Consider the following 21,817-nt stretch of genomic DNA (forward strand, 5'->3'; position numbering starts at 1 on the left):
GCACTCAAAAGACTGAGGCAGGGGAATTGCTGTGAGTTCCAGGCCAGCTTGGGCTACATAGTGAATTGAAGTCCAGCCTGAGCTAGAGAGTGTGAGACCTTGTCTCAAACAAACACACACACAAACAAGCAAAGATTCACTAACTAGAAACATATAAGAGATAAGCATTCCTTCTGCATATACAGCAAGGTCTGACAGGGAAAAATTAGGATCATCCTAATTGTCTGGCCTCGGTGACAAGCCACTCCCAAACTCAGTGCTTAGAACAACAAACCTGGTTATTTCCTCATAAATCTGCAACTGAGCAGAGCTTGATGGCTCGGCAGGTTCTAGTCTATGGTGGGGCTGGAGTTACCTGGCACCCGCTGCCTTAGCTGGGCTGGACTTGGAAGAGCTCAGACAGTTTTCCTTGCACGCTTACCACCTCTGCTGGAGGGTGGGGTGGCTTAGGGTCTGCTGACGCGTTTCTCCCTTTCTGTGGTTTCTTATCATGCAGTGAACCCCAAGAACAGGAAAACAGAGCCACATGTCTTCTAATACTGGGTTTCAGGATGCCTCATCCAAATGTTCTATTGGTCAAGGCAAGTCACAAACCCAGTTCCCTCTCAAGGTTAGAGGAGAGCGACTCTGCTCTTCTTAGACAGAGATCCGTCTTCAGGGGTGGAGGAGTGTCTGGAGTCCTGGCAGGAAATCTTACCACCGAAATCACAAATATGTGCAGTCTCCATAGTCTATTGGCAGGAAGCTGGTTTTGCCTGCTTCTTTGAACAGCTTCTTTGAACAGCTATTTATTGAATACCTAATACGTGCCAGGAACTGTTCCAGCCACTGTGAGAATAATAAACCAAGAAACAAAAACTGCCCATCTGGAGTCTACCTTTGAACAGTTCAGGTACAAGAAACGAACAGAATGTAGCAAAAGACAGAGCCTGTGCCTTGAGTTCAGACGGTGTGTGACTTCCTCTGTTCCTGTTTGAAGCAAGCTGCTGTGGACATTCATGGTATTTACTTTTCATTTTCTACCTAACCTCTTTGCTTAAATGACCTGTTTATGTTGCCAATCTGAGTGACACACAGGCCCGGAGATGTTTGCTGGTTGAAAATGACCAAACAACATCTAGGTGTTTCTTACCTCGAACAGTTGCAGCACAAATCCCTTAGCTTCAGCGTTAAGCATGCTATGCATTTCAAAGATAAATGAGTTCCAGGAGTAGAAAAGTACAGGTTCCCACTCAGGACCTGTGAGCAAACATTTGTCTGTCTGCTGAGGGGACTTGGAGTGTGGGATATGCAGGTTGAACGTGGCTGACACAAAGCCCTGGGTACCCCCCTTCTTAATTCTTCTCTTTGTGATAATGGACTTGTGATAGGAAAGAAGTAACTCTTGGGGTTTCTCAACTTGTTCTGATGTTTGTGAAATTCTCCATTTACCAGGCTAGCCCTCTACACAAAGCTAAGACCTGTCTGTGAGGCCTCTTGTCACGTGTCTCCTCCTCTGAAACTGAGTTCCCAGAGTACTTTGGTACTGATCACAGACATCTTTTTTTTTTCTTCCTTCCAACAAATATTCATCCATTCATTGAGCAGATAAACATTTATTTTTAAATGTTTATTTGGTTATTAAGTTAAACATTACATGCCAGCCACTCTTCTATGGACTTGGGATACATTTACAAAGATGATAACCAGAATCTGGGCTGGGAGATAGTTCAGTGGATAAAGTGCTTGCTCTGCGTGTGTGAGGACCCGAGTTCAGATCTTAGAACCGATGTAAAGCCAGCATGCTAGCATGTGTCTGTGAAGGCAGTGCCCCTGCGGCAAGGTGGGAGTGAGAGACAAGTGACTCCCTGAAGCCTATGGGCTAGCTAGCCTGGTGTGTGCAGTGGCGAACAAGAGACCCTGTCTACAGCAAGGTGGAGAGTGGGGACTGACCCGAGCTTCTCTCCGGTCTCTACAGATGTGCTCTGGTAGGTGTGCACTCACTCACACACATGCACGCTAGCATATCCCAGATGCTCACCTTTACCCCACCCCCAAGATTAAAACAACATACAAACACCAAATTTAGGGATTCTATTCTAGCAGAGGAGAACGGGAGAAAAAAAAAACCCAATAAATAAAAAACTTATGCAGCATGTTAAAGCTGATGAATGCCACAAAGAAACAAAAATAAGGAAATGTTAAAAAAAATAGTTGCAAAATAGTACAACAAACCACCTTACTATTTTAGCATTCTGCTCCGTTTTCTTTTGCACTCTGGTTCTCTCTGTGTGGTGTGTGCACGCGCATGTGTTTTGCATATTTCTGCAACCACTGAGAGTAAGCTAGAGACACTAGGCTTGCTTATCACTAATTCAGCCTAGTTTTTAAGAGTAGGGACATTCTTCCCTGGGATTATCAAAATCAAGAGACTGAGGTCAATCAGCACACGCTACTGCTTCCTACAGTCAACGCTCAAATTTAAAACAATGTTTCAGTAGTGTCTTAGGTCCCCGAATGATCAAATTTAAAACAATGTTTCAGTAGTGTCTTAGGTCCCCGAATGATCAAATTTAAAACAATGTTTCAGTAGTGTCTTAGGTCCCCGAATGATCAAATTTAAAACGTTTCAGTAGTGTCTTAGGTCCCTGAATGATCAAATTTAAAACAATGTTTCAGTAGTGTCTTAGGTCTGCGATCTCGCTATTGCTTCCTACAGTCAACGCTCAAATTTAAAACAATGTTTCAGTAGTGTTCTCCGCCTCGTTTTGAGTCCCCTTTAAACTGTAGCGATTCCTCATTTTGTCCTTTGGTTTTGTGACTTGGACTCTTTGCCTCTTGCTCTCCGCCCCCCATCTTCCTTTCCTCCCTCCCTCTCTGCCAACTCTGTGTGTAGTCTAGAGGTTGGCTCTGGATATCTTCCTTAGTCATTCTCCACCTCATTTTTCTCTTCCTTCCTTCCTTCCTTCCTTCCTTCCTTCCTTCCTTCCTTCCTTCCTTCCTTCCTTCCTTCCTTCCTTCCTTCCTTCCTTTTTTCTTTGAGACAGGGTCTCTCAATCTGGAGCTCATGAGTTTTGCTAGACTCTCTAGCCTGTGAGCCTGAAGAATCCAGCTGCCTCCACCTCCCCAGTGCTGGGATTACAGGCTCATGTTCTTTTGACAGGCTTTTTTCCATGGCTGCTGGAGATTGAAGTCAGGTCCTCATGTAGAAGGAACACTTTACCAGCTCAGTCATCCCCCTAACTGTGACTTTGGTTTTTTGAAAAACGGTAGTTGTTAATTTTTAGAATGTCTTCAATTTAGGTTCATCTACTGTTTCTTAATGAAGTAATTACAATATTTATTTGTAACAGAGGAAATTTGAGAATAATTTAATGTGACATTATTGGAGTTTAGAAGTAGTTATCTGTGGAGGTCATTGCTCTCTCTGGATGAGAGCTGGAGATTTTCCCTTTCCAGTTAATGTCACCTTTCTAGAATGAAGATTGCAGGTGACATTGTACAAAAACCCTTTCCCTGCAGCCCTACTATGAGCCTACATTAGTGCATATTACCATTTTTATCTCTGTATGCTCCATTGCTGAGGTGGCTGGGTAATCTGTTACTGACACTTCTTAGTTTATTTTGTAAGCAGTTGGAGTTATACACTTATTTTTCTCCAGTTGAAGAAGTATGTTAATAAGGTATGGCCTGCTCCTACTGATGTCAAGGTGTATCACGGCTTAAATCTTCTATACCTCATTTTTCTTACTTCATCTTATTTTCTTTCAATCTTAGTTTCTCTCTCTCTTTATATTTGTTTATCCTGTGTAATTTCACTTTTATTTGTTTACTCCAAAGAAAATTCTCAGTGGGTCATGGTGGTACCTATCACCCACGTGCTCTAGATGTTGAGACAGGAGAATTATAAGTTCATACTGGGTTACATAGTGAGAACCTGTCTCAAAAGAGAACAGAAAATGAAACAAACAAACAAACAAAAACCCCAAGCAAACAATAATAACCACAGCAATAACGGCTAAAAAAAAAAAAAAAAGAGAGAGAGAGAGAATCTTCCTTACTCTCTGTGAGCATCTCATTGTGAAATAGTTCTGTGAATAAAGTACTATTTAAAGTTTGAGCAACTTGGAGCTGAAGAGGTGACTTGGCAGTTAAGAGCACCTGTTGCTCTTCCAGAGGACTGGAATTGGGTTCTCAGAACCCACATCTGATGGGTCATAACTGACTGTAAGTCCAGCTTTGGGTGAAGTCAGATGCCCTTTATGGCCTCTACAAGTATCTGCACACATGTACATCCACTTAAATAGGCAGACAGACAGACAGACAACTTGCTAAGTGACAAATGAGGATAAAGTTATGTAATACAGGAAAAGCAAAGCTAACATTTTTGAGTGTTTGCCTCATATCAGGCCCCGAGTTATGCAAGTTGCAGGCATTTTCTCATAAATCGCCAGAACTATCCTGTAGTTGGGCTTACGATTTCTGTAGTTTTCAGATAAGGAAGGCCACCCATTGTTTTTCATTTCTGTTCCTTTTTTTCCCTTTAGTATGTGATCAGTTCTTTCTTAACTTTGAAAGGGAGTGAAAACTTTTCCTTTATTCTTGAGAATTTCTAATCTTCCATAGCCTAAGATAGAGACAGGAAAAAGCTGTTAGTGAATGTGCAGTGACCCCCAGATGTTTCTGGGGTCCCAGGGTGTGTGGGAGGAAATTGCACAACTCATGCCTGGGCTGGAAAGGCCCTCTTGTCCTCTGTCTGCACTGGTGCCCATGACTGCAGAGTCCGGGACAACCAGGGCTCAGACAGTGCTGGGGTGGATGAGCTGGCCCGGGAGAAGGTCCTTGGCTAAGGCGGAAAGAACTATGGAGCTGCCCAGGCATTTTGGCAGAGACAGGAATATCTGAGGCAAGAGACAATGGAAAGAAGCAGGAAGGATCCAGGAACTGGTCTTGTAAGGCCGGAGAGCGTAGCTTGCTCATTTCTCTACTGGATGGTGCTGTCTTATTAGAATGGTGGTCTATGATGCCACACAGTTATGTGTGCTTTCACTGTGAGTGTTAAATAAACAGGGAGGAGTGGTCGCTCACAGGGTGGAGGTTGGAGGCTAATTTGCTCTTTTTTAAAATTCATTTTTTGGGGGTAGGGTCTCACTGTATAGTCTATACCGGTCTCAAATGGTAGCTCCTCCTGCTTCTGCTTCCTAAGTACTGAGGTTTTAGACATGCCCCATTACACCTGGCCCACCAGGTGGGTCCCGTAGAACCTCTGTATGCACCTTCACTCTGGTAGTTTCTTTTCTCACTGCTGTAGTGAAACACCAGACAGAAATGAGTGCAGAGAGGAGAGGTTTATTTTGGGTCACAGTTTTGGAGATTTAAGTCTGTTAATGGTGGGAGAAGCATAGTGGTAGAATCAGCTCAGTACGTGGCCAGGGGACTATAAGATGGCTGCTTGTCCACACAGTAGCAGGCAGGTAGTCTAGACTCCAAAGGCTTACCGGAGTGACCTACTTCCACCAACCAAGCCCTTCCTCCTGATGGCACCACAACCTTCAATGCAGTGCCACGAGCCTGGGATGAAAGACTAAACTAGAGCCGGTAGGGAGGCATTTGGATTCGAACTATACCATTCGTTATGCTGTGCGGCACTCACTAGAAAAGGAGTTTAAAATGGCAGTGCAAAAGAAGCCATTGTAAGCCCATAAGATACAGAATCAGGGTCAGTGAGTTCCTGTAGTACATGGAATGTGGAGCTAATCATCCTTTAAAAAAAAATGACAGCTCCTCACCCCTCACTGCCTGCGACAGACCCTCCCCCTTACCAGCTGCAGCACTCAGGAAAGTAGACCCTGCACCTCACTGGGGCAGCACAGTAGAGCTGACCCTGTCGGTGGAGGTGTGGGCGAGACAGCCTCGAAGTGAGCGTGGGAGAGCTGTCCCCATGACTCATCTGTCTTTTTTTTTTTTTTTTTTTTTTTTTTTTTTTTTTTTTTTGAGACAGGGTTTCTCTGTGTAGCTTTGCACCTTTCCTGGAACTCACTCTGTAGCCCAGGCTGGCCTCGAACTCACAGAGATCCACCTGCCTCTGCCTCCCGAGTGCTGGGATTAAAGGCGTGCACCGCCACCGCCCGGCTACTCATCTGTCTTGTGGCAGCATGAGTGAGGGAGAGGAGCATCCCTCTGTCCCGTGCCCATCAATGCCTGAGGCAGGTGGAAGAACTGGTCCTGAGGTCATAAGAGTGGGAGACCTGTCCCTGCCTCTCATCAGCTGCAGCACTTGGCCGAGTGGTCCCTATACCTCTCCTGGGTCTGAAGGTATAGGTGCGGGAGAACCGCCCCTGAGGATGCTAGCGCAGGAGAGCTGGCCCCGCCCTTTGCTCATCTCTGCAAGTGGTGAACTAGCCCGGGTAACGCTGGAGATCTGTGATCTGCTGGAGAACGGGTGGGGTCGAGTGAAGGTGGAGTGAGTGTCAGTCCTGCGGACCCAGGGCTCCAGGATCTCCACGACACAGGCAGCAACAGGATGTTGAGGAAGAGTCCCAGTGAGGGCCCAGATTCTATGGTGTAGCAGAGACCAGGGGCCTCGCATCAGACCAATGATTTCTGTGCGATGAACACTTGCATGTAAAAACGTATGGATAAAGGAGTTTACTGCGTGACTTACTGTGTCACACCGCAGCTTCCATGACAAGATTTCCCCTTTCTTCCCTTTCCCCCATTTTTTCTCTTTAATTTTATTTTGTTTTATTCTGGGAGTGAGGGAGATGGGTGGGATCAGGAGGCATGATGTGAAAGGTACAAAGATTAAATAAAAAGAAAGTTTTAAAAAAATCAGCCTAAAATATGTCCTCAAGCAATCTAACAATTTAGAAATCATTGAAAACCACTCTGTGAAGTAATGGATTGTAAAAATTCACCCTTAAAGACAAAAGGTGCTAAAGACGAAATCTCAAAGCCTCTGCCAAATCTCTCTTTGTTTGTTCATCTGCTTTTGAGACAAGATCCCATGCAACCCAAGCTCACCTTGAACTCCCTGTGTAGCTGAAGACAACCTTAACTCCTGAACCTCCTGAACCTCCTGCCCCCATCTCCCAAGTGCAGAGACTGTAAGCGTGAGTCACTGTGCTGGCGCAAACCCTCTCTTAGGGCTCCTTGCTTTTTTCTTGTTTTTTTTTTCCATATTAAATTTATATGGAAGAGGGAAATACATTGTAAAGAAGGCAGTCAAGCTTATTTGTTAAAGAAATATAGGAAGTTCATCTCAGTATAGTTCTGGAACCCTTTAAAGCTGATTGCCTTTAGATTTCTTAGGCTACTGGTGTCCATTCTAACCCTGTGTGCAGAACACAGCTCCCAGGATAACGGCAGTGGAGCCTTGTAAAGAAAATGGTCATCTGGGCACTTGGGAGGGAGAGGTAGGTAAGTCTGAGGCCAGTCTGGTCTACAGTGAGTTTCAGGCAAGTCAGAGCTACACAGCAAGACCCTGTCTCAAAACAAAACAAAAAGAAAAGAAAAAGGATTCTCACGTGCGTGATTAAGGGTTATGAGATAGAAGATAACCCAGGTGGGATCAAACGCCTTCACAAATGCCCTCATGAGAGAGACAGAGGGACGTTAGACAGACATCCAGACAGAAGAAGAGGCCACATGTTCATAGGGGCTATATTGGACAAGAAGAGGAAGAGGGGGAGCCATGCTCTAGTTCCAATTACTTCAATAAATTCCTATGTCTAGCATTTTATTTGGCAGGTGGAAAACTCAATAGTTTGTGTCAGCTCTCTTCTAGATGAAACAGGGTTAAGATGGCTCAAATTGTGCTCACTGGTCATTAGCATCAGTTTTTCTCTTGTTCTCTTCTCTTCAGGCCTCCCGACCCCCGGACAGCGAATTCACTGCTATGGTGGTAACAATGTTTCTCAATTCCGCCTCTTCTGCCTCCACGTCAGCTCTATGTAGACATCTGACACCTATGTTTGGCCTTCAGCTTAATCCAGGAGTCCATCATTCTGCTATGGGATGGAGTCAGTGCGGGGAAGCCCCCCCTCTTCTTGGTATTCCCAGTCATTTAATTTATGCCCCACTCTTCGAAGTTACCTCTACATGTTTGACGTTTGGAGCACACAGCCAGAGTGAGTCACCAACTGTTTATTCTTTCTGTTACTGTTAGCTTCATAAAATCTCAGAGTGAACGGCTCTCCAGGAACTATTATAAATGAGCGTCTGGGGCAAGCAAACCATACAAAAGTGTTTAGAGTGAAAATTCCAATGTTCAGAATAGGTACATCCAGTAGAGCGGCCCCCTTAAAGAACTCTGTATTTACGTCTCAGAACGCGTGTAGAGGCACTCAGTTTTAGTTGTATTATTATGATCTGACTGAAAGCAGCCACCAGTCTCCAGTGTAGATCTCTCTCTATCTGTTAAATCTGTTTAACTACTATGGAAAAATATTCCACATATGTTTATGGAAGTTTTATATGGATGGCATATGTGTTAGGTGGCTTCATGGAAATTATTTTAATTTTGTTAGACAATGATATGATTTGATGGAGACTATCTTTATTATTAGAAGGTGTGTGCTAAATGATTTAGTGGTAACATCATAAAGTATGCAATTTATTTTTACATAGGTTAACAAGAGTATGTGCATTGTATGTATGTAAGTTGTATGGATATATATGTGTGTGTGTGTATGTTTGTGTTCTTTGTAGGCTGTGTTTGCACGTGGCATGGATGGTATGCATTATATATTACATGTATGTATAATATATCTCACATATATATGTATTGAATATTGTGTGGTAGACAGGCTATACTTATGTGAGGTATAAGTGTGTGTGTGTGTGTGTGTGTGTGTGTGTGTGTGTGTGTGTGTGTGTGTGTGTGTGTTGTGTGGTACATTTCACTCTTATTTCCTTTTCATTATTTATACTTCGAAACACAGATCAGGTATCTAGTGAGATAGGAGGAGGAAAAACACATACATCATACCCATGATCAGTTGTTAAGTAAGTAAAGAGCTATGGATATTCACTGTGATACTGTTTCACCTTCTCTTTAAATTCAGAATAGTAAACAATGAAACGGACTTGGAAAAAGAAAGCTTAGGGCTGCTTTTCCACTAGATGGTGGCTCGAATTCCGACTTTGTCATTTACTGGCTCTGTGTCCCTGGGCAAATCATTGGATCTGCAACATCTTACCTTCTTCTGCAAAATGGTAATAATAGGAAGAAAAGTATTATCAAAATTGTGGTCTTCTTGTTAGGTAAAGTGAGAAAATACAAGAAAAATACTCACTGTTGGTTAGAAAATGCTTAATATTCATCCAGTTTCATTATCATTGCTTTGCTCTCAGGACCTTTCTGGGTCACAAGATTTTAGGACATGATCTAGGCTGCTCAGGGGCCATTCAGCTCTGAAACAGAGAAGAGTTTTCACAGTTTGGGGTGATGAGAGTGCTGTTTGAAAGCCTTCTTTGTGGAAAGGTGGGGTTACTTCTTCAACTTCTTTTGAAACTGTAGCAGCTGTGAGTGTCCCACGGGATTTCCAGAGCTGTGGAAATACTAGGAAACTAGCTTGTTGGGAAGTAAAAAGTTCTGGACAAAAGCCAAGAGTCTTTCTTTGGTAAGACCCTAGGTCATAAGGAACCAGTGTTGGGCTGTGGATTTGGTGTCACCTTAAAACTATTGAAAACATTTTGTTTCTTTTGAGAGCTAGACACACATAGCAAGCTCGGGAAGAGATGCTTTCTCATCTTGGCATCAGCTACCTCCTCTGGGTGTTTATTTGGTAAAGTAAGGCAAAGTCATACTTTTTCCTCAAGGCACTTTGTATTTATTCTCTTGCTCAAACGTCCATTTGTTCAGAGAACGCACACCGAGTACCTGTTACATAAAACACGTCCGTGTGCTGCTCTCCACGATCTTGCTTTGTTCCTGCCCCCATGCGTCTCTTTCTCAGCCCATAAAATAAATGCCTAGGGAGAAATGAAATGACAGTTTTATTTCCATCTTTCAGATGTACTGGAATAAATTTAAGGTCTCCAATAAGTAGGAGTGGACTCCTGCTTCTGTCCTTACTGGCACAAGCCTTATGAAGGCTGTCCTGATCTGGTGAGCAGGTTCCTAGAGCCCAGCAGCGGTAGAACAGAATTAAATTCACCCTTTGTCAGAACTTTACATTGCTCTTCCCTTGGAGTAGCGAGGATGTGTGTGCTGCCTCGGAGCTTACGCACCCAGAAAGCAGGAATTACTATGTGGTTTTCGTGTATCAACACTTGTGACTTCACACACACACGCACACACGCATGCACACACACACACACACACACACACACACACACACACACACACACACACACTCTGTTGTCCTTTTAGTTATCAGCTCATATATTTATCCATTGTTCATGTTTTCAAATCATGTTGAAAACCTAGATGACCTCAGGATGTTCAGGGCGTCTGATGTCTGTTTGGCTAACTTTCTTTTTTCTTGAGAGAGGGTCTTACTATGTATCCCTGGCCTGGAACTTGCTATGTAGACCAGGCTAGCCCCAAACTCACTTAGATCCACCTGTCTCTGCCTCTTAAGCCTTGTCACCACACCTAGACTGATATCTTTATTACCATTTCTTTTATAGTAAATATCACAAAAATTTCTAAGTGTTTCAGCTGTGCTAAATATGAACCTATACTGAAAATATAAATAAAACTAATTTTATCAAAGGCATATTGGAATATTCTAAACTAATTTGTGACACTAATTAAGTTACACTTTTGTGAGAAGCATACATTAGAAATAAAGTAAAGAGATTATGATATACCAGGAAACTAAGTATTCAGGTTTGTGAACAGCAAGACTAAAAATACTTTAGGATTTAAATTTTCTATGTGGCAAAAAGAGGCAACACTTTGAATTTTAAATACTACAAACTGAATACTTTCTTATTCTCTTCCTTATGTCAATGAATAGTAGTGTCCATGCTTGCTGAGAAAACACTGATTACTATAAACAGTATACAGAAATGAAAGTTAAAGGTTTTTTTACCAACTGCTTGAAGCTTCAGTTAGTATTTCCGTGACATGCTTGTTTTAGATGGGTAATGGAATGCCCTACCAATTCAGTGAAGAGTAGGGGGATACACCCCTCAAAAGAACTACCAAGAAAGGAAAAGAAAGACAAGGCAGAAAATAATGGTTTAAAAATATGTCAGTGATTCTTTTACACTCTTACCATTGACAGGATCAGTCTCTCCCCGCTCTTGAATCTAGGCATACTTCAGTGATTTGGAATGAATAAAATATAGTGTACAGTACCTTTGACAGCCAAGGATGGGTCAGATGAGGCCATGTGGCTTTGAATTGCTCACTCTTAGTCTAAGGAGAAGTCCTTCACCAAGGGAGAAGTGAGACATAGACCCTACAAGGCTGTTCTGTCAAGGATGGATGGGGGCCACAGCACTCCCAGTCTGCTCAGGGGCAGATGGCAGATGCATGATTGAGCAATCATGGACGGCTATCCAGGCAAGGCTTTCGAGGCCATAGCCTGGGGAGACATTCAAATGCAACCACATGAGAGACTTCATGTGACAGCTACTTAGCCCAGCCTTACCCAAATTCCTGACCCTCAAAACTGTGAGGAAAGTAACAGGATTGTAGTTTAAATTGTGGGATAAATTTTACACAGCCCAATCAACTGGAATAATCACTGGTCTCGGGCATTTTAAGGAAAAAGTAGAAGCAAAGGTTCCAAGTGTCATCATCGCTAGTGAGGGCCGTGGCATTTTGTCATTTCCTCCATTTGGGTTAAGCTGTGATAACTTCAGTAACAACAGTGATTTGCACTTCCACAGCTGAGGTAACTTGTTTCTCTAGATTTTTTTTCTTCCCTAATCCACCAATCCATAGTAATGGCTGGCTAGAAAAGATATTTATTGAACATCTAATATTCTTTAATAGAGCACTCACTGGTCACCTCTAGCAATGGCCAGCTGGGGACTGAAAGGGGAAACTTTCCAATCTCCTTCCTACCCTATTCCTACTCTGCCATGTAACTCTGCCCTCCCCTCAGGGCCCCTGCCCTGCTGCTGTCTGTCTCCATGGTGTTAATAGCTCTTTTAATAAACCTATAAAGAAAACAATGCATCTCAGTGTCCCTCTTGAGCCCTAAGCCTGAAACCTTTCAGCTTTTGTGCTGTGAGACTGTCTGAGAGTGTACCTCCCTTGCCAGAATTGAATCTTCCATCATCTCTACTCCCATCTTCTCCAAGGAGCATGACCTGCAGCTCAGCACCAGGCCCAGTTCTCAGCAAACCAGTGAGGGTCCGGTGTTTTGGAGACTCACTCTTGATCCCAGTGGTCTCTCATATGAGGAGTTATTGTCCAGAACCAGGAAGGAAACATTTGTGTTTTGCTCAAAGTTACTGGTGGATGTTGAATTATTTTGCTCCTCTCTGACATCCTAGAACAAGATACTTGTTTTCCCAAGATTCTTTGCTGCTGACTAATGAAAGATAAATCATGGTGAAGTAAACATGTTCTGTGATTGGCCATGTGGGTTCAAAGGTCCATTTCTCCTCTTCCCTTTTGGATTTTGTTAGAGTTCCCTTCCATTGGAGTTCCCATAGAGGCAGAAAGAGTGTGTAGGTTGTAATGGTTTTCTGGACAGATGAGTAGAGTTTTTTTTCACATCTTGCTTCCATTATGGTGACTTGCACCTCTCTGCCTCATATTTAAAGCAAATTGGATGCATAATCTGGGGGAAATTTCATGGGCCTATGACAGATAACTTCAGTAATCCAGTGGTTGTTGGAAGGGAGCTTCCCTCCCTCCTCTCTCCTTCCTTTCCTTCTTCCTTTCATTATTTTCTCTTTCTTTCTTTCTTTCTTTCTTTCTTTCTTTCTTTCTTTCTTTCTTTCTTTCTTTCTTTCTTTCTTTCTTTCTTTCCTTTCTTCCTTCCTTCCTTTCTTCTTTCTTTCCTTCCTTCCTTTCTTTCTTACTTTCATTCATTCTTTCTTTCTCACAGTGATCCACTTGGCTCTGCCCCCCAAATGCTGGGATTAAAGGTGAGCTCCACCACTGCCTGGCTCAACATAGTTTTCTTAACAATTGCTTAATTTTTACTACATCCTCAAAATGATTTGATTAGAGTTCCCTTCTTTTCATTCATTTATTTCTTTTCTTGTTGTTTCCTAAAGACACATCCCTACTTTGTAACCCAGGCTGGCCTGTAACTACTGCAATCCTCCTGCCTCAGCCTCTGCTGTGCTGGGACTATAGGTATGAGCCACCATGTAGCTGGAGTTTTCTTCAGTTCTGCCCAAGCCTGCAGCTACTCAGATCCAAATAAACACACAGAGGCTTATATTAATTAAAACTGTATTGCTTAATGGCTCAGGCTTCTTGCTAGCTAGATCTTACATCTTAAATTAACCCATAATTCTTATTTATGTTTAGCCATGTGGCTTGGTACCTTTTCCCAGTTCTGCCTTCACATCTTGCTTCCTCTGTGTCTGGCTGGCAACTCCTGCCTCAGCCTTCCTGTTCCCAGAATTCTCCTCTCTGCTTGTCCCACCTATGCTTCCTGCCCGGCTACTGGCCAATCAGCATTTTATTTATTAACCAATCAGAGCAACACATTCACAGCATACAGAACGATATCCACAGCACCACCACACTCAAGTTAGCCCCCCTCCCCAGGTGGTTTATCTATGTGCACACAAAGAGACCAGAAGAGGACATCAAGTGTCCTGTTCTGTCACTCTTGACCTTATCCCCTTGGGCCAGGGTCTCTCACTGAACCTGGAGCTAGGCAGATGGGCAGCAAGTCCTAGGATCCTAGGATCCTCCTATCTTTTCTCCTAAGTTCTGGGGTTACGCAGCCATGTGCAGCATTTGGTATAGGTACTTGGGGGTTAACCTCAGATTCTCAGGCTTGTGCAAAAAGCACTAACCTGCTGACCCATCTCCTTAGCCCCCCTGCTTTCATTTTAAGCCCCTTAAATCCTTTTGGAATTCAGAAGACTTAAGTAATAAATGAATGTATAAAGGAACATTTTTAATTTAAGCCAAAGGCTAAATCACTAAGATTAAAATAATACAGAGCTTCAAAACTAATTGTCAGGGTTTTCAGCACTTAATGCTTTTCATATATTATTAAGTTAGTTGTCCACTCAGCATCCTGGATAAACAGTGAAGTATTTATTTCTGGGCCAAAAAGAAATGAATTATAATGTGTAGATGTAATAATTCAATGTTTATTCTCCACCCTTGTCATGAAGCAGCTCATGGCTCTTCACAGAGCTCTCATTCACTTTGAAATGGTGTCCCTAAGAAAGGAAGGAAGTGTTTCTATCTCTAGACAATGGGCAGCCAGGATGGTCCAGATGGACACACAGGCCCTCTTGTCCATACATTTTCCAGGCCAGCTCTGCCTACCTCCAAGTTCTCTGTTCTTTCTCTGTGTCACACTGCCTCAGTGTTTGCCAGACAGTCCTGACCTAGTAACGGGGATGGCGTCTCTTACACAGTGACAGAGTGTACAGTGATAATTGCATTGAACTGGAAACTTTTTTTGGGTGAAAACAGTTTGTGTGTGAAACTGATTCCACCTGAATTATCAAATGTGCTTAAATGTTCATAAAACTTCAAGACTTAGGGAAATTCCCAGATAGCTTCTATAGCTATCTGGAACAATTTCCTTTTATCCAGATTCTCTCAAGTGTGCAAAAGGCAGAGATTAGTTCTTTAGGCATATCTGTTCCATATATATATAAACACATGTATATGTATGTATACATACACAGACACATAGAAATGTGTACACACACACACACACGGGGAGAGTAACTTCTATGTTATAAATATTTAACCTGGTATGCCTAAGCAACAGATCTGATATGAAAACTGATAAAACTGTTGTAACTCTGTGTAAATTGTTAAAAAAAAAATCAATGTACTAAATTCATGTATCATCAGAATACACATAAAAAGCAGAGTTACATACACTGTTCCAGTCTTATCTACATTGTCTATAAAACAGTAGTGTGAAAGCATTGAAATAATCATTTCAGCATTCTCCCAGTAAGCATTAACTGAATGCATGAGTGCTAGGTCTGTACTCTGGCTACAGCTTTACCATTGTCCATCTACATGCATTTTTGTTGCATAGATAACAGTGCATTCTCTTTACTAAAAACAGAATGTTACAGATTGGAGATAACCTTCTGTGACTACTCTGGCTATCCTATCCCCCCAATACCTACAAAAGTTGAACAAGAATTTCAAGCCTTTTTCTAGATAGAAAGGATAATCAAAGCAATACAGCAAACATACAACAACTCTACATGTTCTGTCCATAGGGTTTAATGTAGATGTCAGAGATTTACACATCCATTAAATCATATGAAGAATTGGGGGGGGGATGAAGGGCAAATGGCAAGCAATCTCTAAATGGTTTTATCAGCTAGCATATGTAGTTGTATACAACTGAGATGGATCCTGACTGGTTGAAACAGATTTTACTAAGGTAGCTTAGAATGTTGAAGTCGTGGGAGGTTCTTCTGGGTATTGCTCTTGAGCTAGAGGCTGTGCACACTAACCTATGCAGGTCTGGGATGTCCGTCTATATCAAAGCAATGGTCTGTCTCTCTGTCTCAGACATGTTACTGGCTAATGCCAGCATGTGAAAATGTGCACCCTAGACCCCTGTAACATTGTGGGGGAGTCAACTGGACTCATGGTGCCTTTGCCCATGCAAAGCCAGCAAGATCATTTCTCACTATCCCTCATTCATCTATTCTACCAAGTCTTTTCAGCAGAGACTGGAAAACTGACACAGTGAAGTCCGTGAGTCATGGTGAATACAGGGACTGAGGGGGGAAGTACTGGAACTTTCAGTGTATTATATAATTAGTTTTTCTTGCCTAGCTTACAGTCATCACTGACGGCACTGAGTAATTAGTGGAGACGTGTGCATCATCATCTTAAGGAGCTCTCTAGTCTTTGCTTCCCAGGTCCTGCTGAACTATTCTTGTTTCTTTCTTTCTTTCTTTCTTTCTTTCTTTCTTTCTTTCTTTCTTTCTTTCTTTCTTTCTTTCTTTCTTCCTTCCTTCCTTCCTTCCTTCCTTCCTTCCTTTCTTTCTTTCTTTCTTTCTTTCTTTCTTTCTTTCTTTCTTTCTTTCTTTCTTTCTTTCTTTCTTTCTTTCTTTCTTTCTCCTGTTTAAACCACACTGAGACATCATATCACTCAGTCTTCAGCAGCATATTCATCAGCAACAGAATAAGAACAGGATCCATGACACCACCATTAGGGTGGGCATTGACAAAATGCTTGACAATGCAATAATACCCAAGACGTTTGCAGACTCACGGGAGCTGTGCTTTTGGGTTTTCTTGATTGCCTATGATATATAAATAAGGCAATTATTTATCTCACTTGCCCTGGGAATTCCCCCATTTATATACTGTTGTTCTAAAATAATTTATCAAGTGTCTCAATTGAAGGATAAATTACTTAATCACCCTGTTCATGAAAACCTCCCCACTTCTCATTATCTCATCCTATCTCTAAATTCCCAATTAGTTTAACCTTTATCGTCTAGTATTTGGGATAGATGTCTTCAGATATTTTTTGTTAGTTGCCTCATGGCTTTTGATATAATGCTTTGGGTTTTCTGCTGCCTCTCCAACACACCCTAATCTTGGATGGTGGCTGTGGTTACTGTTTCTTCTAGGATAGTTAGCAGGTGAGCCCTTTAGGGGTTAGAATTTCTGGTGGGCCATACCCAATTAACAACCTTGGCACATTGTGGAAATTGGTAATGACTAGGTGTTGTGTGGATCGTTTGGATCCAGAGCTTGATTTCATTCTGGTTATATTACCCTCTATGCATTCCACTACAGGGATTTTAATGAAGAAGGAAGATGTTATCTTAGAATGGATATTTTTGTATACTGATGCAAATTAAAGCTATTTTGTCATGCTGCATTATACATTTCTATCTCTGGTTAAGATATTTTTGTATATTGTCACAATTTCAAGATTATTGTCTTCATATTGTACATCTGTTTCTATTTTTGCATAAGGTATTACCTCTATAGCTTGTTTATTTTTATAATGTGAAGCTTTAGCCCTTAAACTACATAAGTTAATAAGAATTACATGTTAATAGTCACCTATGTTTGTCAAACTTATAGTCATGTTAGTTAGGTTTTCTAGGTGTGCAGAGATATACTCCAAATAGATAGGTAATCTTCAAACACTTCAAAACCTACAGAATATGACATTTAAAATATTTTAATAACCTAGAATTCTTTTGACATGAGACACGTCTGCTCCTGGCAGCACTGATCTATTCCTGAGAAGATGATGGGGACCGAAGACACTCCATATGGAGTTTGTTTTCTTCTTGGCAAAACTAGTCTATTGGGCAAGACACTGCCCTTGCCTCAACTGCTGACAGTAAGTATGCTGTCCAATCTGAACAAACAGGACACAAAGAAAAGCAACTGCTGAGCTTTGCCAAGACAGGGTAGGACAGTCCCTCAAATTCTCCTGCTTCTGAAAAAAGTCTGTCAGATATTCTAGGCCTGTAAGCCCAAGTTGGATGTCCCAACTTTACAGAGAAAGCTTGGGTAATTGTCCAGGCAGCCAACTGTTTCTGTCATTCCTTGCATTTTTTTTGGAAGTCACTTGCTTGCACTTCACGCTTACTCAGGCAATATTATTTTTCTTCTCAGGTCTTTGATGGGGTTGAAGACTAGATATTTACAGTTACAATCCTCCCAAATCTTCACTAAGGACATATTAGGTACAAAACTCAGATTCTTCAGGAAGAACAGCTATTGGAGTAATCTCTATAAAAATTGCCTATCACCTGTGGATGGTCTGGACATCTAGGATGTATTTCTTTCTTTCTTTCTTTTTTTTGAGACAGGGTTTCTCTCTGTAGTTTTGCACATTTCCTGGAACTTGGAACTCCATCTGTAGTCCAGGCTGGCCTCGAACTCACAGAGATCCGCCTGCCTCTGCCTCCAGAGTACTGGGATTAAAGGCGTGCGCCACCACTGCCCAGCGTATTTCTTTCTTGATAATTGTTCTTATTGTATGTAGTTTCATTCCTTGTTAAGATTATTACCTTTTCTTTCTCTGGACAATACTTCATAATTATTATTTTTGTATATAGTTTTTATTATGTTGGGATTAGAAGCTTCCTATTTATTTTAGACAAAAAGGAGGAAATATTTGTGGGAATTCTGCCATTTGGTCTCATGACCAATGGATTGGAGCGGGTTGGCCCAATGATTGTGGCCTTCTCTGAAGATACATGCTCCTTTAAGAATCCATGGGGAAGGGTCCCACTGCCCCTTGGACTGTGGAAGGCTTCCTGATGCCATGGCTCAGTGACCTTGTCCAGACCTTCCCCATCTCTCCCTGGTGGATGAAGAGGCAGAGGCACAGCTTTGTTCTGTATTTGTGAGTGCCTTGTATTCATTTCATCCTTTATAAATCTGCCCTTATCCAAGACTTTTGTAGCTTGCCTTGATAGCTGGGGGGAAACTCAGGATGTAATGCTGAACAGATGAGGAACGGCAGAAAACTGTTCCTGTGTGTGGCACTGTCCCTAATAGTAATGGCTGGAGGTACAGCCATTTGAACTGAAACAGTTCCTGCCACTGCAGGAGACTATGAAACAAATGGTGTGTGTGTTCTTACTTATAATCCTTAGTACATACAAAACTGTGTCATATTTTACACTAAAAATATAAACATTGCAAGACGAAAGTGATGGTGTGAGTTCTCCTTTGCTTTAAGGAGTAGTGTCCAGAATGTTCTAGAATGGCTCCCCCAACTCTTTATTAGAGGGCTTTAGTAACAAGTCCCTCTACCTTTCCTCACTTACACACAGAAATAAACTCTGAGAGACACATTCTCCTAGCTTCTTTACAGAGCAACCACAATCAAGGTATTCTTTGGAGAACCCAAGAAAATTTGGGGGCTTATGAGTCCCTGGAATCAATGACCAGATCTCTGTTCAGCGATATTTCCTTTGTATATTTTAAACATAGATTATATTGTCTAATCTAGATAGAAAACAGTCCTGGGGATGACAGTATTGTATTAATATTAATAGTTCTGACTAACTTGACCCAACAGTGTATTCCCATGACATTTCCTGTCTTGTCTAAGGCAGTCAACATAATGTGAAAAGAAGCTGAGTTTTCAAGTTGGTCTGACCTGGGTTTGCATCTTTAATTCCCTACTTGATGAGCTCTGAGTCTCTAGATAATTTTTTTAAGCCTCTACCCCATGATTCTGCTTTTTTTAAATAATCACAGCTTTTCATTGGTTATTGAAAATACTTGAGTGTGGTGATATATTGTGTACCCTAATAAAATTTGCCTGAAGATCAGAGAACAGAACAAGCCACTAGATTAAATACAGAGGTCAGACAGTGGTGGCACACACTTTTAATCCTAGCACTTGGGAGGCAGAGATCCATCTGGATCTCTGTGAGTTCAAAGCCACCCTGAACTACATGAGATTGATTTAGTCTAGGAGAGAAACAGAGCCAGACAGTGGTAGTACACACCTTTAATCCCAGCACTAAGAAGGAAGTGATGGCTGGGTGGAGAAAGGTATATATGGTGTGAGGAGACAGGAACTTTTCAGGCTGAGGAGTCCTAGAGGTGAGACATGGCAGTGGCTTGTTCCTTTGTCTCTCTGATCTTCAGGCAAATTTTGTTAGGGTACACAATATATCATCACACTTAAGGTTTTTTTTTTTTCCTCCCTGTGATGCCTGATCTATAAAAAGTCCTCAGATTGATAGGCAAATGGGTGGCTCCAGTGACTGGGAACACAGAGATTGACAAGTGACTTAGCTTTCAGTGGACTTTCTCTGAACACAGGGGCATACTCAGTCCAGAGGGTGTCAGCCTTAGTTCCCAGAGCCAGGTGGAGAAGGGGGACCAGCAGGCAGAGCAGTCCGTTGGTGCTTTTGTCTTGGTTGCTGCTGCATGCTGCTGCCATCCTATGGGTGGCCTTGCTCAGCCATGGGTGTCTGTCTGTCTGTCTGCTGTTGAGAAATACTCTTGAGGGGTTGGGCTCCTGTCAGCGCTGTGGGAATTCTTGGCTGGGCCTGGCCAGAGTTCTTCAGGACACGTAGGTGGCTTCAGGACTCCAGGGTGGCTCAGTTTACAGGGCTTCCGGTCTCTCCATTTCCTTTCAAATGTGGGCTGATCTTGAGACTGTGGCACCTACCAAAGATGAAGTGTCTCCCATCCCATCTCACGTGTTACCCTTTCATATCATTCTTATCTTTTTCTCCTGCCTTCTCTTGCTCAGGGCAGATGCCTCAGCCCCTGATCTTCAGGAACAGAGGCTGTGCACTCTGTCTTTCCTATTTGGAGATTCTGGGTGCTTACACAGGCCAGTGAGCTCCTCCCTGTGAGACTTCAGTGTGGGGGAACCTTTCTCCCCTGTGGGAAGGGACCAGTGGAATTGGCTCTATACCACTCACATGAATTCTCACAGAACACAGTTCAGTTCCGTGGGGGCTTTCTTTCTAGGTCTCCCCTAAAGCCAAGACTTCTTTAAAATGAAGACAAGAGAAAGCAAAACAATGCAAATAAAATCCCTCTGCCTCATTAGTCTCCATCACTGGAATTGCAGTATTGCGTATATTCTAAACCAAAGATGACAGTGAATACATTATTTTATGTTCTGGTATGGAAAATATAGAAATAGGAAACCAACCAGCCAATCAAGTAAAAACAGACAATTCAGCAACAGCAACACCACACACACACACACACACACACACACACACACACACACACACACACACACACACACATCAAAACAAAACACCCCCCCCCAGCAAAAAAAAAAAAAAAAAAAAAAAAAAAAACCAACCCAGACCTTTTCCAGTTAAGCTTCAAAGTTTCATTTATCAACTATCCCAATTTCCAGGAAGTTAAAAACTGAAAACAATACAGAATCCAAACCAGTAAAATCAAACCTGAGTTTTGGAGCTGATGACTTTCCCATCAGTAGGATTTAAAGAGCCGCCTTCAGTTAGCGGTCAGGAGAGTAACCAGACCTGGTGCCTCCTGCAGATCCAGAGGGGGGTGAAAAGGTCTGCTCTAAGGAGGCAGGAGGGGGGAGAATGAGGGGCTCTACTGGGTCTGCATTAAATCCAAGCATGGTAAATTCATGAGTGAAAAAGTCACTGCTTGAAGTCTTTTGTTTCAGTCTTGGAATATATACATATATTTCTCCCTTCTCTCCATCTGGATTTTGTTAAAAAAAAAAAAAAAACCTCAGGTCAGGCCAGCTCAGGGGGGGAAAAAGCCAGCTCTACAGTGCGGCTACCTTCTCCAGGATGACATCATGTCTCCGCTGTTTTTCTTTCTGAAGCTGAGTTTCAGATGCTGAAGTCACACCCTCCTCCCTCCGCTCTGCTTTCCGCTCTCACAAGCCCAACCTGCTGGCGTTTCATTGTTTTTACGACTGAACCGCAGCGCCAGACACAGAATTACTAACCTGGCACGGGGAAAACAGCTCAGGATGAGAATTCAAACCTATAATTCTGAACTCTGAAGAGATTTGGGCCTATTTCTTTACCAGCTGCGGCCTACAACTTACTGTTAACTTTCTGCCGGTCTCCTGTGTATAAGAGGCTATATTTTATAAAATGACTGAGTCTGTTCAAAAGAATCCCTTAATTTTTAAGGCATATACATACAAGCATGACAAGTTAGAAAATCATTTGCATGAATTTACCTTCTGAAATCATGAAATAAGCAGTGGAATAATTTTAAAAGTTCAAAGATGGTGGA

The 21,817-nt window shown here is 42.3% G+C and overlaps 1 long non-coding RNA gene across 1 annotated transcript in view; it reads right to left on the reverse strand.

Annotated features, from left to right (window-relative positions):
- LOC128097702 (uncharacterized) overlaps nucleotides 1-21,286 on the reverse strand; it is a 33,342-nt gene extending 12,056 nt beyond the window's left edge. Inside the window, exons 1-2 of the long non-coding RNA XR_008213945.1 lie at nucleotides 20,998-21,286; nucleotides 9,276-9,393 (exon numbers count right to left, since the gene is read on the reverse strand). This is a non-coding gene — a long non-coding RNA (uncharacterized LOC128097702). The remainder of the gene's footprint in view (nucleotides 1-9,275; nucleotides 9,394-20,997) is intronic.
- Between the last annotated feature and the right edge of the window lie 531 nt (nucleotides 21,287-21,817).

Source organism: Peromyscus californicus, unplaced genomic scaffold, assembly GCF_007827085.1.
Source record: "Peromyscus californicus insignis strain IS unplaced genomic scaffold, ASM782708v3 Scaffold_5__1_contigs__length_169319896, whole genome shotgun sequence".
NCBI lineage: Eukaryota > Metazoa > Chordata > Mammalia > Rodentia > Cricetidae > Peromyscus > Peromyscus californicus.